We start from the raw sequence: 14,813 nt of genomic DNA, 5'->3' as shown, positions 1-14,813 counted from the left end.
CAGTCTTGAGTCTTAAGGCAGCATAGAGGCAGAATTCCTTCCCCTTTTAGGGACCCCAGTCTTTTCTCTGAAGACTTTCAACTGATTGGATGAGGACTGCCTACATCAGGGGTAGTCAACCTTTTTATACTTACCGCCCACTTTTGTATCTCTGTTAGTAGTAAAATTTTCTAACCGCCCACCTGTTCCACAGTAATGGTGATTTATAAAGTAGGAAAGTAACTTTACTTTATAAATTTATAAAGCATATTTACAGCAAGTTAAAGCATATAATAATAATTACTTACCAAGTACTTTATGTCGGATTTTCACTAAGTTTGGCAGAATAAATCTTTATAAAACAATTTACTAGAGTTAAATCTATCTTTTTATTTATACTTTGGTTGCTCCGCTACCACCCACCATGAAAGCTGGAACGCCCACCAGTGGGCGGTAGGGACCAGGTTGACTACCACTGGCCTACATTATAAAGGGCAATCTGTTTTAGTCAAGGTCTACTGACTTACATGTTGATCTAATAATACCATCATGGCACCATCTAGATTGGTGTTTGAGTAAATAATTGAGTGCCATGGCCTAGTCTGATGAAATTCATCATCACAAGAAGAGAGAAAGATTGGCCTGCTGTATGGACATCCTGGTTCAATTCCTAGTCAGGGCACACAGGAGAAGTGACCATCTGCTTTTCTCTCCATTCTTTTCCCTCTTCTCTCCTTTCTCCCTTCCCATAGCCAGTGGCTCAACTGGTTCAAGCATGGCCCTAGGCGCTGAAGATAGCTCTGTTGGTTTGAGCATGTCAGCCCCAGGCACTAAAAATAGTTCTGTACTCAAGCATTGGCCCCAGGTAAGGTTTCTGGGTAGATTTCAGTTGGGGCGCATGCGAGATCCTGTCTGCTTTACTATCTCCTCTCCTCTCACCTAAAAAAAAAAAGACAAAAAAGAAGAATAAGAGAGAAGGACACTTCCTTACCTTTTTCCTCTTTTTTCTCTCCTCATCAGCAGCTGTGCAAGATCTGAACCCTCAGAAGTGTTGGTGGTGGTGGGAGGTCAGGGCTGCCCCTATGGTGTTAGTGTTCAGGGCTGGGCAGTTGTGGCTGCAGCAAAGGAGTGAGATCTGGAACTGAAACAGCACAGTGGGGAGTCAGATAGAACCCATGATGAAGAAAAGAGGTTCCTCTACACACATTCCCACCTTAGAGAGGAGTTGAAACCAGAGCATGGGTGGGTGAAGTGGAAGCTGGGCAGAGTTAGAGTTTCAGAAATAAACTTGGTGGGATCCTTTGGGATGGAGATCTGGGCCTGGATTTTTTCCATGGTGGGCCTGGCTCTGGAGACCTGGGTCTTGTGGCAGTCTGGAACTTAAAAGTGTAGTAATTAAAAGTTTTTGGGCCCTGGCCGGTTGGCTCAGTTAGTAGAGTGTTGGTCCAGTGTATGGAAGTCCCGGATTTGATTCCCGGCCACGGCACACAGGAGAAGCACCCATCTGCTTCTCCACCCTTCCCCCTCTCCTTTCTTGTCAGGGACCAAAAAATCAATGGGCGTTTTAGAGTTTGGATTTCTGGGGGACAGAGGTGTGGAGAACTGGCTTAAGCTGACAGTCTGCCAACCCCCTACCTCGCTTGCCTGATTGGGTTGCAAAAGGCTGAGCCCTTCCCCACACCTCCATGTATTTGCTCATCCTACCCCCCCCCCCCCCCCGCTTTGTTTCTTGGAGAGACTGGAGGCAAGTTTCTTCTTTGTGTAAAGTTGGGATGTTAATAATGAATGGTGGGCCTGACCTGTGGTGGCGCAGTGGATAAAGCGTCGACCTGGAAATGCTGAGGTCACTGGTTTGAAACCCTGGGCTTGCCTGGTCAAGGCACATATGGGAGTTGATGCTTCCAGCTCCTCCCCCACTTCTCTCTCTCTGTCTCTCCTCTCTGTCTCTCTCTCTCTCTGTCTTTCCCTCTCCTCGCTAAAATGAATGAATAAAAAAAATAATGTATGGTGGGAGTTTTCTGCACTTGGTAGAATTCTTGGGCTGCCTTGGAAACTGTAATCAGAAAAGATCTTATTGATTTGCTAATGTTCCACTTTGACCTATAAATGAAAGAAGATGTGGTTTTTGGGGTGGCCTGTTTCTGCTAGGGCGGTCTGTTTCTGACAGCAGTAATTGCAGAGCCCTCCTGAACCTATCTTTAAATTCTTTAAGTCTATTTTCTTAATTCCGCATTGTTTTCGCTCGGGACCTGAAAATACTAGTTGCGCTGGTTTGCGATACTTTTTCTCTATCTCTCTTTCTTTCTTCTCCTCCCGCAGCCAAGGCTCCATTGGAGCAAAGTTGGCTTGGGGAACTGAGAATGGCTCCATGGCCTCCGCCTCAGGTACTAGAATGGCTCCAATTGCAGCAGAGCAACACCCCAGATGGGCAGAGCATCACCCCTTGGTCAGCATACTGGGTGGATCCTGATTGGGTGCATGCGGAAGTCTGTCTGTCTGCCTCCCCCCTGCTTCTCACTTTGGAAAAAAAGAAATAAAAAAATACAAAAAATAAAAATAAAAAGAGTTTTTGGAAATATTCATTGGGCAATGCATTAATGCCATTCCCACACCATCACCTCCTCACTCAGACATGATATACTGAAACAGAATTCTGAGCCACCACAATGGCATCAACTAATTTTGTTGTTAAGTAGCTTCTGAGAGCATTTTAAAGTCTCCCAAATGCCACCGAGGAAAAGCTCTTCTAATCCCCTTCTCCCCTTTCCAACCTCCCCTCTCTGTTGGCTGCTGAAATAGATTAACATTTGTTATACCTCCATTGTAAGCAGTCAAGCAAGCAGGCGACATTTTATCTTTGATATTTGATTGAAGGTAGAAGGCACTTTTCATTTATATTTTTTGCCTGAAGGGAAAGGGAAAGCAGATAAAAGGAAGAAAAGGCATTGCTGTGATGTACTTCTCCTGTATATAAAAGTTGTAATCTAATGTTGTACTCTAGCTCTTTTCAATTCGATGAATACTCCTCCATTATCTGACAGAGCACTCACCGCTCGGATACGGTTACCCGATATGCAGGGGCATGTTGCAGTGATAGTCATGTCGTGCCAGACATCTCTAGAATATTTATAAATTTGTCCTCATGCTTTTTTTTTCCTTTCAATAAAATAATTTGGACTTATGCATTTTCTATTTTAGAATCCACTTAAAAAAAATAACTTGGGTTACAAGTAAACAATTATGAGAGACTGCCAATAATTTATTCCAGGTTAAAAATGTAGATGCAAATCGGGCCCTGGCCGGTTGGCTCAGCAGTAGAGCGTCGGCCTTGCGTGAGGGGGACCCAGGTTCGATTCCCGGCCAGGGCACATAGGAGAAGTGCCCATTTGCTTCTCCACCTCCCCCTCCTTCCTCTCTGTCTCTCTCTTCCCCTCCCGCAGCCGAGGCTCCATTGGAGCAAAGATGGCCCGGGCGCTGGGGATGGCTCCTTGGCCTCTGCCCCAGGCGCTAGAGTGGCTCTGGTCGCGGCAAAGCGACGCCCCGGAGGGGCAGAGCATTGCCTCCTGGTGGGCGTGCCGGGTGGATCCCGGTGGGGCGCATGCGGGAGTCTGTCTGACTGTCTCTCCCCGTTTCCAGCTTCAGAAAAATACAAAAAAAAAAAAAAAAAGTAGATGCAAATCGATAGTATTCCAATACTAAAAGCAATCAATAACAAATACATTATACTGAAGAATGACATTAAAATAAATAGAAGTTTGTGCATAAGTTAACAACCTCTCTTAGAAAACTCATGTATACTATGTATAAATGAATATTAGATATACTACAATATAGTAATAATACCTTCTATTTATTGAAAGGTTTAGATTTGTAAGTGCACTCACCCACATCACTCATTTAGAATTTTTTTTCCAGTTGAGCAATCTCTACAGCCCTGGTTTTTTCATAGAAGAAGAAAACCTTATATACCCCAAGGATTAAATTTCAGATCATGGAAATGAGATGAAAAGTGAAAATCAAAGAATTGACTACCAAAATTTTTTATTCAAATATTCTTTTTTTTTTTAAATTTTTTTTTTTTTGCATTTTTCTGAAACTGGAAACAGGGAGAGACAGTCAGACAGACTCCCGCATGCGCCCGACCAGGATCCACCCGGCACGCCCACCATGGGGCGATGCTCTGCCCATCCTGGGCGTCGCCATGTCGCGACCAGAGCCACTCCAGCGCCTGAGGCAGAGGCCACAGAGCCATCCCCAGCGCCCGGGCCATCTTTGCTCCAATGGAGCCTTGGCTGTGGGAGGGGAAGAGAGAGACAGAGAGGAAGGTGCGGCGGAGGGGTGGAGAAGCAAATGGGCGCTTCTCCTGTGTGCCCTGGCCGGGAATCGAATCCAGGTCCTCCGCACGCTAGGCCGACGATCTACCGTTGAGCCAACCGGCCAGGGCCCAAATATTCTTCTTCTGACAATTTAATGGAGGAAATGAGCAAAAAATATTTTCTTTGAATAATTTTCATTTTTTTGACATTAACTAGTGGCCCTGGGAGGAGTTGAAAGAACATTAATCAGATTAGCCCGAGGCACAGTGATCTGGAGGAGTCTATGGTATTTGATTGGAGTAAAGGGAAACCTATAAGAACAACTAGATTCTAAAGAATTTTGCCAGTCTATGCCAAATAACATTTCTAAGGCAAAATGAATGAGAAATTTCTAAAGTCTAAGGAAGATTGCCACACTAGAAAATTGATAACCAAATGATTGTGTGTTCTGTTTCCCCCATTCATCATAGAGTCAATATAAGACATTGCAGGAATTATTTAAGGAAGATACACAGCCTGACCAGGCGGTGGTGCAGTGGATAGAGCGTTTAACTAGGATGCAGGGGACCCAGGTTCGAAACCCCGAGGTTGCCGGCTTGAGCACGAGCTCATCTGGCTTAAGCTCAGGCTCAGCAGCTTGAGTGCAGGGTTGCTAGCTTGAGTGTGGGATCATGAACATGACCCCATGGTCACTAGCTTGAGTCCAAAGGTTGCTGGCTTGAAGCCCAAAGTTGCTGGCTTGAGCCCAAGGTCACTGAGTTGAACAAGGAGTCACTCACTCTGCTGTAGCCCCCTGGTCAAGGCACATATGAGAAAGCAATCAGTGAACAACTAAGGAGCTGCAAAAAAGAATTGATGCTTCTCATCTCTCTCCCTTCCTGACTGTCCCTATTTGTCCCTCTGTCCAACTCTCTCTCTGTCTCTGTCAAAAAATTAAAAAAAAAAAAGGAACACACACACACACACACACACACAGACAAAAACATAAAAATACTGTTTATTGTTATAAAGTAATACTTATTATGGAAAAATTAGAAAATAAAATTTAATCAAAAGAAAAAATTCATAAACCCATCACTCAGAAATAATTTCATTTTAAAATACCTGTATATCATATGTGTATTAAGTGAGAAAAAAAGACTTATTTTGAAGCCAGTGGTAGAATATTTTAGGGAGCAAGTGATCTTTGCTTAAGAAAATTCTATGATGGATTTGCCAGGTTTGAAAGAGAATGCCCAGGTCACTGAGCTCTGTGAACATTCCTGTGCTCTCCAATACTCTACCCAGTTTTCTCCTTCTGGGCCCCTGGCAGTTAGGAAAGCACCTGACTGTGGTCATGTGACTGGCCAAATGGCTGTGAGTGTGAGAGGTGTGATATTTCCAAAATGGAATGGGGAGCAAGATCTCCATGTGCTTTCTCTTAATGCTATGTTAGAGTCAATATTCATTATTTCTTCCTAATATGTGTTCAGTGAATTCATGTTGGCAGCTAGAAATTCATGATGGGAGTATTTTTGATGACACTTAGCTATTATAATGTTCACCATGATGATTATCAAAATATGATGATGTTGAGCCAAATCTTGGTGCAAATTCTTATTTATTTCTTAATGGTAACGTTCCAGAAGTAAAATTTTGAGGTCAAAGGGTATGAAAATATGGTGACAGAAAATGATTTGACTTTGGGTGATGGCCACACAACACAATCAACAGTTTGAGTCTTACAGAAATATTCACCTGAAACCTATATACTATTATTAATCAATGTCATTCCATTAAATTTAATTTTCTAAATAAAAGTAAAAAAAAAATAAAGGGTATGAAAAATTTTAAGGTATTAGATATGTTTTGTAAAACTGCTCACCAGAAAGTTTAAGTCATTTTATTTGTTCAACAGCAAAGACCTATTGTGGATCTGTCCAGTTTGATCAAAAAAGGATTATGGTTTGGCAAAAACTTACTGAAAGTTCTATGTGGACTCAGCACATAGAACAGATTTAATTTTTTTGAACAGTTTGGGGACTCATAAGGTAGACTCAATTACTTTTACAAAATTAATATCCTTTTAGACCTGTTTTCCCTTATATACCCTTCCCCTTTCATATGATGACTTTATATGCTTTGGATCAGAATCTAGTAAGGGTTAAGGGAGTGGAAGGAAGGAGAGCAGAAATAGGAAAAGAAGTATATAATGTGTTTATATGCGAAAACCATTTGGATTGGAAGAATAGCTGCTGAATTATATTACCTCATTTTAAAACATGTTCTCTTCTGTTTCTCTGGCCCCATAATGGGAGCTAGGGTAGATTCAACCTCTTTGCGGAGGATAATAACACAGAGCGTCAACAATTTGTGTTCCAAGGTTGTATGTAAACTATGAGTTAGCCTGATGCCCAAGGCACTCAAAAGTTTCCCCCTTGCTCACAGTTCCAGTCTTGTCCTTGCCTGTACCTACCATGTACTTTAAGCTCCCCTCTCTGCGGTTCCCCAGTGTGTGGCTTTCCTCCTGAACCTTGATTTTTGCAGTATGCTTCTCTGTCTGCCTGTGATCTCCTTCCCCTCTCTTTTCACTGCTTGTGCTTTACAACTTCAGCTTAAATATCACCTTCTACCAAAGCTCTGAGTCCTCCTCTGAATATGTCAGGTGCTTCTCTCCTAAGCTTCCAACATGTTTGGTGTTTATCACACAGTATTCTCATTTCCGGTTTCCTTATTTGTTTTACTCTCACTGGATTGGGAGCTGCGGTAGCAAGAAGACTGTGTGGTTTATCTAGTCACTTAGCATTGTGACATTTGGTGGGCTATCAGCAAATCTAAATAAAGTAACAACTTAAAAAGAACAAACATTTACCATATAAGTTTGAATCAGTTAGAAAACATTTTCTGAGGGTTAGCTTTGTGCCTGTAACTTTACTAAGTAAGTGCCCTGGAAAACACAAATTTGAATACATTTTAAGTTTTAAGAGGTTCACCTTCTGCTGCGGAATTTACAGTCAGTGATTCTGATGATAATTCAGTCCCCTGAACAATTGAACAATTGAGGGAGAGGAAGTGGCAAACTCTAGGAAGATTTGTCACTTTTTTTGTGGATACAGAAGCTAAATAAAGGACATAAAAGTAGCAAAGGATTTTAATCTAGAGTTGTAGGTAAAGAGAGATTTGACCACTTAAGGCTATAATTACACACTTCCACAGTTACTAACATCCAGATAGTTGTGGGTTTGTCCTTGTGAAGATATCTAGCTTCTAAATGATCCTAAAATTACAATTTAAAGTTCCCTACAAAATCTGTTATCAGGTCCTGTTTCATTTTGGTTTTCTCTGTGTATAAAACTCAACAGAAGCTGTCTTAAGTGTTTTCCTCCTTGTTGAACAGTTTTCTTTTGTGTGTGTGTGTGTGTGTGTGTGTGTGTATTTTTCTGAAGCTGGAAATGGGGAGAGACAGTCAGACAGACTCCCGCATGCGCCCCACCGGGATCCACCCGGCACACCCACCAGGGGGCGACGCTCTGCCCACCAGGGGGCAATGCTCTGCCCCTCCGGGGGCGTCGCTTTGTTGCGACCAGAGCCACTCTAGCGCCTGGGGCAGAGGCCAAGGAGCCATCCCCAGCGCCCGGGCCATCTTTGCTCCAATGGAGCCTCGGCTGCGGGAGGGGAAGAGAGAGACAGAGAGGAAGGAGAGGGGGAGGGGCGGAGAAGCAGATGGGCGCTTCTCCTGTGTGCCCTGGCCGGGAATCGAACCCGGGACTTCTGCACGCCAGGCCGACGCTCTACCACTGAGCCAACCGGCCAGGGCCGAACAGTTTTCTAAAACGCAGAATTCAGTGGGACAGTAAGTAGTTGCATTTATTTCTATACAGTTCAGCTCTGCAAAGTCAACTCTGAATTCACTGGGCATTCTTGCACTAGTCATTTTTTGTTATTAGCTATACAACATGAAAGAGGATTGTATTTCTGAGCTAATGGAAGAAACTGAAAATGAATACAGACCCTAAGTATTTTAAAATACTGACTTGGCTTGACTGGTGGTGGTGCAGTGGATTGAGCACTGGCCCCAGATGCTGAGGGCCCTGGTTCAAAACCCTAAGGTTGCTGGCGAGAGCACAGGCTAGTCAGCTTGGGTGTGGACTTGCCAGCTTGAGTGTGGAGTCACCAGCTTGATGCAGGATCATCAATATGATCCCGAGGCTGCTGGTTGAGGCCCAAGGTCTCTGGCTTGAGACCAAGGTCTCTGGCTTGAGCAAGGGAATTACTGGCTCGGCTTGAGCCCCCAGTCAAAACACATATAAGGAACAATCAGTAAACAACTTAAGTGAAGCAACTACAAGTTGTTTCTTCTTATCTCTCTCTTTTCTGCACACGTCCCTTCTTGTCTCTCTGAAAAAAAAAGAAAAGAAAAGAAAAAAGAAAAACATACACTGGTTTGAATTGCCTTGAGATCTAAAAGAACAGAGCAAGCTTTGGAATAGGCGAATTGGTTACTTATTTAGGACAAAAGGATCTTGTTTTCCTTTTGCAGTAAATGAAATTACCCATTCTATTTATGAACTGGACCCAAACATTCAAATCTTAAAGAAATTTCCTTTCCTCACCAAACTCTATTCTTCCATCTCTCAAATTTTAAGTACGATGAGGACATAGGCTTGAACTTTAATATTAGCATGTATTTCTAAATATGTCATTAGGAAGCTCTTTGGTTTCAAGAGCAATCTTAGGATAAAAAAGACTTTCTGTTTCAGAAGGGTCTTCCAATGGCCATATTTTCAATATGGCTCTTCCAAAGACATTTAGTCCAAATGTGCAACTGTGATCTGCAGCAGGGGTGAAACAAATCACAAATACAATCTTTTTTTTCTGTGCTGTTTTTATATTTTTCTAACATCCTTTTAATGTTATTCTGTAAATACATTTTGCTAACATAGGGCAGTGAAAAACATCTTACAGATGATTTTTATCTCAAGATTTATTTTTTTGCTCCAAAGTCTCTTTATTTGCAATATGTGTAGATGATAGCAATTGAAAAAGCCCAAACAGACAGCCAAGTCCTCCCAGAAAAATCCACTTTTTTCCACTTCCATGCTTTGGAACAAAGTGATGCAGGTCAGATTCTATTAAAGTGAACAAAGATTTGAGTTGTGATGATTTTGTCAAAACAGAGCTTGACACATCTCTCTAACCAATCTGAATCAGTGGAATTATTCTTTTTTGACCGAACAGATAGAAAGTTAGTTCCAAATGTTTTCAGCATGTTGGGTGTTTTTCCCTGGGCTAAATGCACCCTTTGGAAATTTTCCTCTGCCTTCTAAAATCACATTTACAAATTACACGGCAAATTCAGATACTACTTACATGAGGACCATGAGAAATACTTCAAGAAACAGCATCCAGTTAAGCTCATTTTCTACATTTCTACTTGGTGTAAGCTGAGAAACCAATGATATGGTAGAAATGACCACTATAACTTGAATTTTTTTTTTTATGACAGCTCTGTCACCATTCACACTTATTTCTGGGGAAACTAGGAGCTATCTAGCATGTCTTGGTGCTTTGAGGCCTCAAATTTAATTTTTGAGAGGTGGCTTGATATAGTGTGAGTTAGTTAGAACTTGGTTCAAATTTTAGTCCCAGCACTAGATATGTTACCTTGGGCAATTTAATTAAACTCTTTGAGCCTTGTTTTTTCCATCAGCAGAATGGGTATAATGGTACCCACATCAGCAAGCTGTCATAAGATAAACTTGGATTATGGATGGCAAGTACCTAACTCTGTAGCTGACACATGGTGAGTGATCAATAAATGCTCATAGCCGTTCTCTACCCTGCACCTCCTCTTCCCTTTTCTTGCCCTTTCTGGTTGGACAGGAACCCCAGATGTTTTCCAAAACATCAAATGAGAATGCTGAGATTTGAAGGACTGTTAAAGGCATCCATGTACCCAATAACTGCCTAGCATATTCTCTAAATTTTCTGATTTTAGAAATTAGCTTTTGAGTGGAGAAGTAAGGCTTTAGTCCTCTGTTCATACACAGGGATGTTAAAATGTCAGCTGACACTCGTAAATGGAAACAGTCCCCATGTGCCCATTTTACTCAGCACAGTTTCAGTTTTGTCCTGGTCTGATTTTAAATAGCACTCCTCTTCATCCTCAGAACTGTCTTGATTTGGCTAATAAATTTTGTGATTACCCATGCTCCATGATGAGAAGTCCTTTTCTTGTTTACCGCTCTATTTGCAATATTTAGCGTAGAGCCCGGTACACGGTTGATGCTTAATATGTATTTTTTGTATAAATGATACTATAGATGTTTTCTTCCTTTTTAATGCAATATTCTTAATTTTAAAAGTAGGAATTTTCCTTATGAAAAATTTGGTAACTTTTGAAAAAGAAAATAAAAAGATAAAAAAATACAACATGATTGTTCATAGCACAAGGTAGATTGCTTTATTACACAATTAATTGTTTCCTGGAAAAAAGAGAACAGAATGCCAAGGATATTTGTGGCAGGGAGGGGTTAGCATATTAAGCATGTTCATCACAGTTTCTACCATGCTCAGGGCCCCTTCTAAATGGGCAGGGCTAGATTGCTATTTTGTGCCATGAGACTCTGCCTTACTGGCCAGAGCAGGTTGTGTAAGGGTGGGCTTTGGTCCAAGAATAGACAATCCAGATGCTGGCCAGCCCGTGACCTGATGCAAAAGAATGAGCAGGGCTAATCATATTCCCCCTTTTGAAGCTGAAATGGAAAATAAAGTTAGCGGTGGGATCTGACACCAAAGGAATCTATAAAGAGAAGCTGTGAGATCAGGTAGGGCCATGAAAGGTCCCAGTAGGCTGAGGTTATTAAGAAACAAAAGCTATGAGGGAGCAGAATCTTTGAAATGGAGGAAAGTTACAAAGTTACAAAGAATGGAAGGAAAGAATAAAGCAGTTGGTTTATATAAAGAGGAGAATTGGGCAGGACACAGAGGAAGACAGGGGCACCATCAGAGAGAGACTGTAAAGGCTCTGAGAGAAACAGAGAGGCAGAGAACAGCAGGTTCCTAACCCACCTTGGTTCTCAGAAGCTTCTCTGGTTCTGGAGCCAGTTCACAGGTATCTATGATAATTCACTCTCTGAGGGTGCCTGAGTGAATCTCTGTTCTTTGCAATCTGAAGATTTTGTTTGGAACAATCAGCTCATTATAATACTGCAGTGTGTGCTGAATGGGGTGGAGGGACCATCCAGGATCAGTGTTTCCGTTAGATTATAAGGACACAAGGCATCTCAGAGAAACTGATGGCAGGAATAACCTCTAGATTTCTTAGGAACTATATATTTTAAATTTATTTTAATTTATTGTGTTTACATAGATTCAAGTATCCCACTAAATACATCCCCCCACCCCTGTGTTCCCCTTAACCTTCTCCTTGCCCCCCCTTCCCTCCAGAATTTGCTTTTCTACTCTCTATAATGCTGTGTTATGTATATATAATTTCACCAATCTCTTTCCCTTCTCTGATCCCATCCTCTCCTCCCCTTTCTCTCTGTCCGCTTTCCCTCTGATCCCTTTGATCCTGCCTCTGCCTCTATTTCGTTCCTCAGTTCACATTGTTCATTAGATTCCTCAAATGAGTGAGGTCATATGATATGTTTCTTTCTCTGCCTGGCTTATTTCACTTAACATAATAGTTTCCAGGTCCATCCATGTCACAAAAGATAAGATTTCTTTCTTTTTCATGGCCCCATAGAATTCCATTGTGTATGTACCACTGCTTTTTAATCCACTTGTCCACTGACGGACACTTGGGCTGTTTCCAGATCTTCGCTATTGTGAACAATGCTGCCATAAACATGGGGGTGCATTTCTTCTTTTGAATCAGTGATTTGATGTTCTTGGGGTATATTCCTACAAGTGGGATGGCTGGGTCAAAAGGCAGTTCGATTTTTAATTTTTTGAGGAATCTCCATACTGTTTTCCACAGTGGCTGCACCAGTCTGCATTCCCGCCAGCAGTGTAGGAGGGTTCCCTTTTCTCCACATCCTCGCCAGCACTTATTCTGTGTTGTTTTGTTGATGAGTGCCATTCTAACTGGTGTGAGGTGGCATCTTATTGTGGTTTTAATTTGCATTTCTCTAATAATTAGTGATGTTGAACACATTTTCATCTGCCTATTGGCCATCTGTGTGTCCTCTTTGGAGAAGTGTCTATTCATTTCTTTTGCCCATTTTTTGATTGGATTGTTTATCTTCCTAGTGTTGACTTTTACACGTTCTTTATAAATTTTTGTTATTAACCCCTTATTAGATGTATTGTTGAATATGTTCTCCCATTGTGTGGTTTGTCTTTAGCTGTGCAAAAGCTTTTTAGTTTGATATAGTCCCATTTGTTCATCCTGTCCTTTTTTTCCTTTGCCTGTGAAGATAAATCAGCAAATATATTGCTGTGAGAGATGTCGAAGAGCTTACTGCCTATGTTTTCTTCTAAGATGCTTATGGCTTCATGACTTACATTTAAGTCTTTTATCTATTTTGAGTTTATATTTGTGAATGGTGTAAGTCGGTGGTCTAATTTCATATTTTTGCAGGTAGCTGTCCAATTTTCCCAACACCATTTGTTTAAGAGGCTGTCTTTACTCCATTATATGCTCTTACCTCCTTTGTCAAATATCAGTTGTCCATAAAGGTGTGGATTTATTTCTGGGTTCTCTGTAATGTTCCATTGATCTATATGTCTGTTCTTATGCCAGTACCAGGCTGTTTTGAGTACAATGACGTTGTAGTATAACTTGATATCAGGAAGTGTGATACTACCCACTTTATTCTTCTTTTTCAAGATTGCTGAGGCTATTTGTATTCGTTTTTGGTTTCATATAAATTTTTGGAATATGTGTTCTATATCTTTGAAGTATGTCATTGGTATTTTAATAGAAATTGCATTGAATTTATAAATTGCTTTGGGTAATATAGACATTTTAATGCTGTTTATTCTTCCTATCCATGAACACGGTATATGCTTCCACTTGTTTGTATTTTTCTTGATTTTTTTTTATCAATGTTTTATAATTTTTCGAGTACAAGTCTTTAGTCTCCTTCATTAAATTTACTCCTAGGTACTTTATTTATTTTTTGTTGCAATACTGAAGGGAATTGTTTCCTAATTTCTCTTTCTGACAGTTCATTGTTGGTGTATAAAAGTGCTTCTGATATCTGAATATTAATTTTATATCCTGCCACCTTGCTGAATTAATTTATCAGGCCCAGTAGTATTTTGACTGCGATTTTAGGGTTTTTTATGTACAGTATCATATCATCAGCAAATAATGATAGCTTTACTTCTTCTTTTCTACTTTGGATGCCTTTTATTTCTTCTTCTTGCCTGATTGCTGTGGCTAGGACTTCCAGAAGTATTTCAAATAAGAGTGGTGAAAGGGGGCACCCCTGCCTTGTTCCTGATCTTAAGGGGATTGCTTTTAATTTTTACCCATTGAGTATGATGTTGGCTGTGGGCTTGTCATAGATGGCCTTTATCATGTTGAGGTGTGTTCCCTGTATTCTCACTGCTGAGAGTTTTGATCTTGAGTGGGTGCTGGATTTTATGAAATGCTTTTTCTGCATATATTGATATTATCATGTGGTTTTTCTCCTTCCTTTTGTTTATGTGATGAATCACATTGATTGATTTGCAAATATTGTACCAGCCTTGCCTCGCCAGAATAAATCCCATTTGATCATGATATATGATTTTTTCATGTTTTGCTGGATCTGGTTTGCTAATATTTTGTTGAGAATTTTAGCATCTAAATTCATCAGGGATATTGGTCGATAGTTTTCTTTCTTTGTATTGTCTTTGCCTGGTTTTGGAATCAGAATTACGCTCACCTCATAAAAGGAGCTTAGAAGTCTCCCCTCCTCTGAATTTTTTGAAATACAATAGCTTGAGAAGGATAGGTGTTAGTTCTTCTTTGAATATTTAGTAGAATTCGCCTGTGAAGCCATCTGTCCTAGGGCTTATGTTTGTTGGGAGTTTTTTGATAACTGTTTTGATCTCATTTGTTGTAATCAGTCTGTTTAGGTGTTCTGATTCTTCCAGATTGATTTTTGAAAGATTATATGTTTTAAAGAATCTGTCCATTTTACCTAGGTTGTCTAATTTTTTGGCATACAGTTCTTCATAGTATTTTCTTACAATCCTTTGTATTTATGCTGTGTCAGTTGTTACTTCTTTACTCTTATTTGTAATTTTATTTATTTGAGTCCTCTCCCTCTGGTTAAAGATTCATCAATCTTGTTTACCTTTTCAAAGAACCGGCTTTTGGTTTTATTGATCCTCTGTATTGTTTTTTAGCCTGTATATTGTTTATTTCCTCTCTGATTTTTATTATTTTCTTTCTTCTTCTTCCTCTGGGCTTTACTTGCTGTTCTTTTCCTAGTTCTTTTAAATGCAGGGTTAAGTTGTTTATTTGAGCTTTTTCTTGCTTCTTAAGGTATTCCTGTAATGCTATGAACTTCCCTCTCAGGACTGCTTTTGCTGTGTCCC

The sequence above is a fragment of the Saccopteryx bilineata genome, chromosome 1 (genome assembly GCF_036850765.1).
Source record: "Saccopteryx bilineata isolate mSacBil1 chromosome 1, mSacBil1_pri_phased_curated, whole genome shotgun sequence".
Lineage (NCBI taxonomy): Eukaryota > Metazoa > Chordata > Mammalia > Chiroptera > Emballonuridae > Saccopteryx > Saccopteryx bilineata.
The sequence above is the reverse complement of the archived record's forward strand: the minus strand, read 5'-3'. Positions refer to the sequence as shown.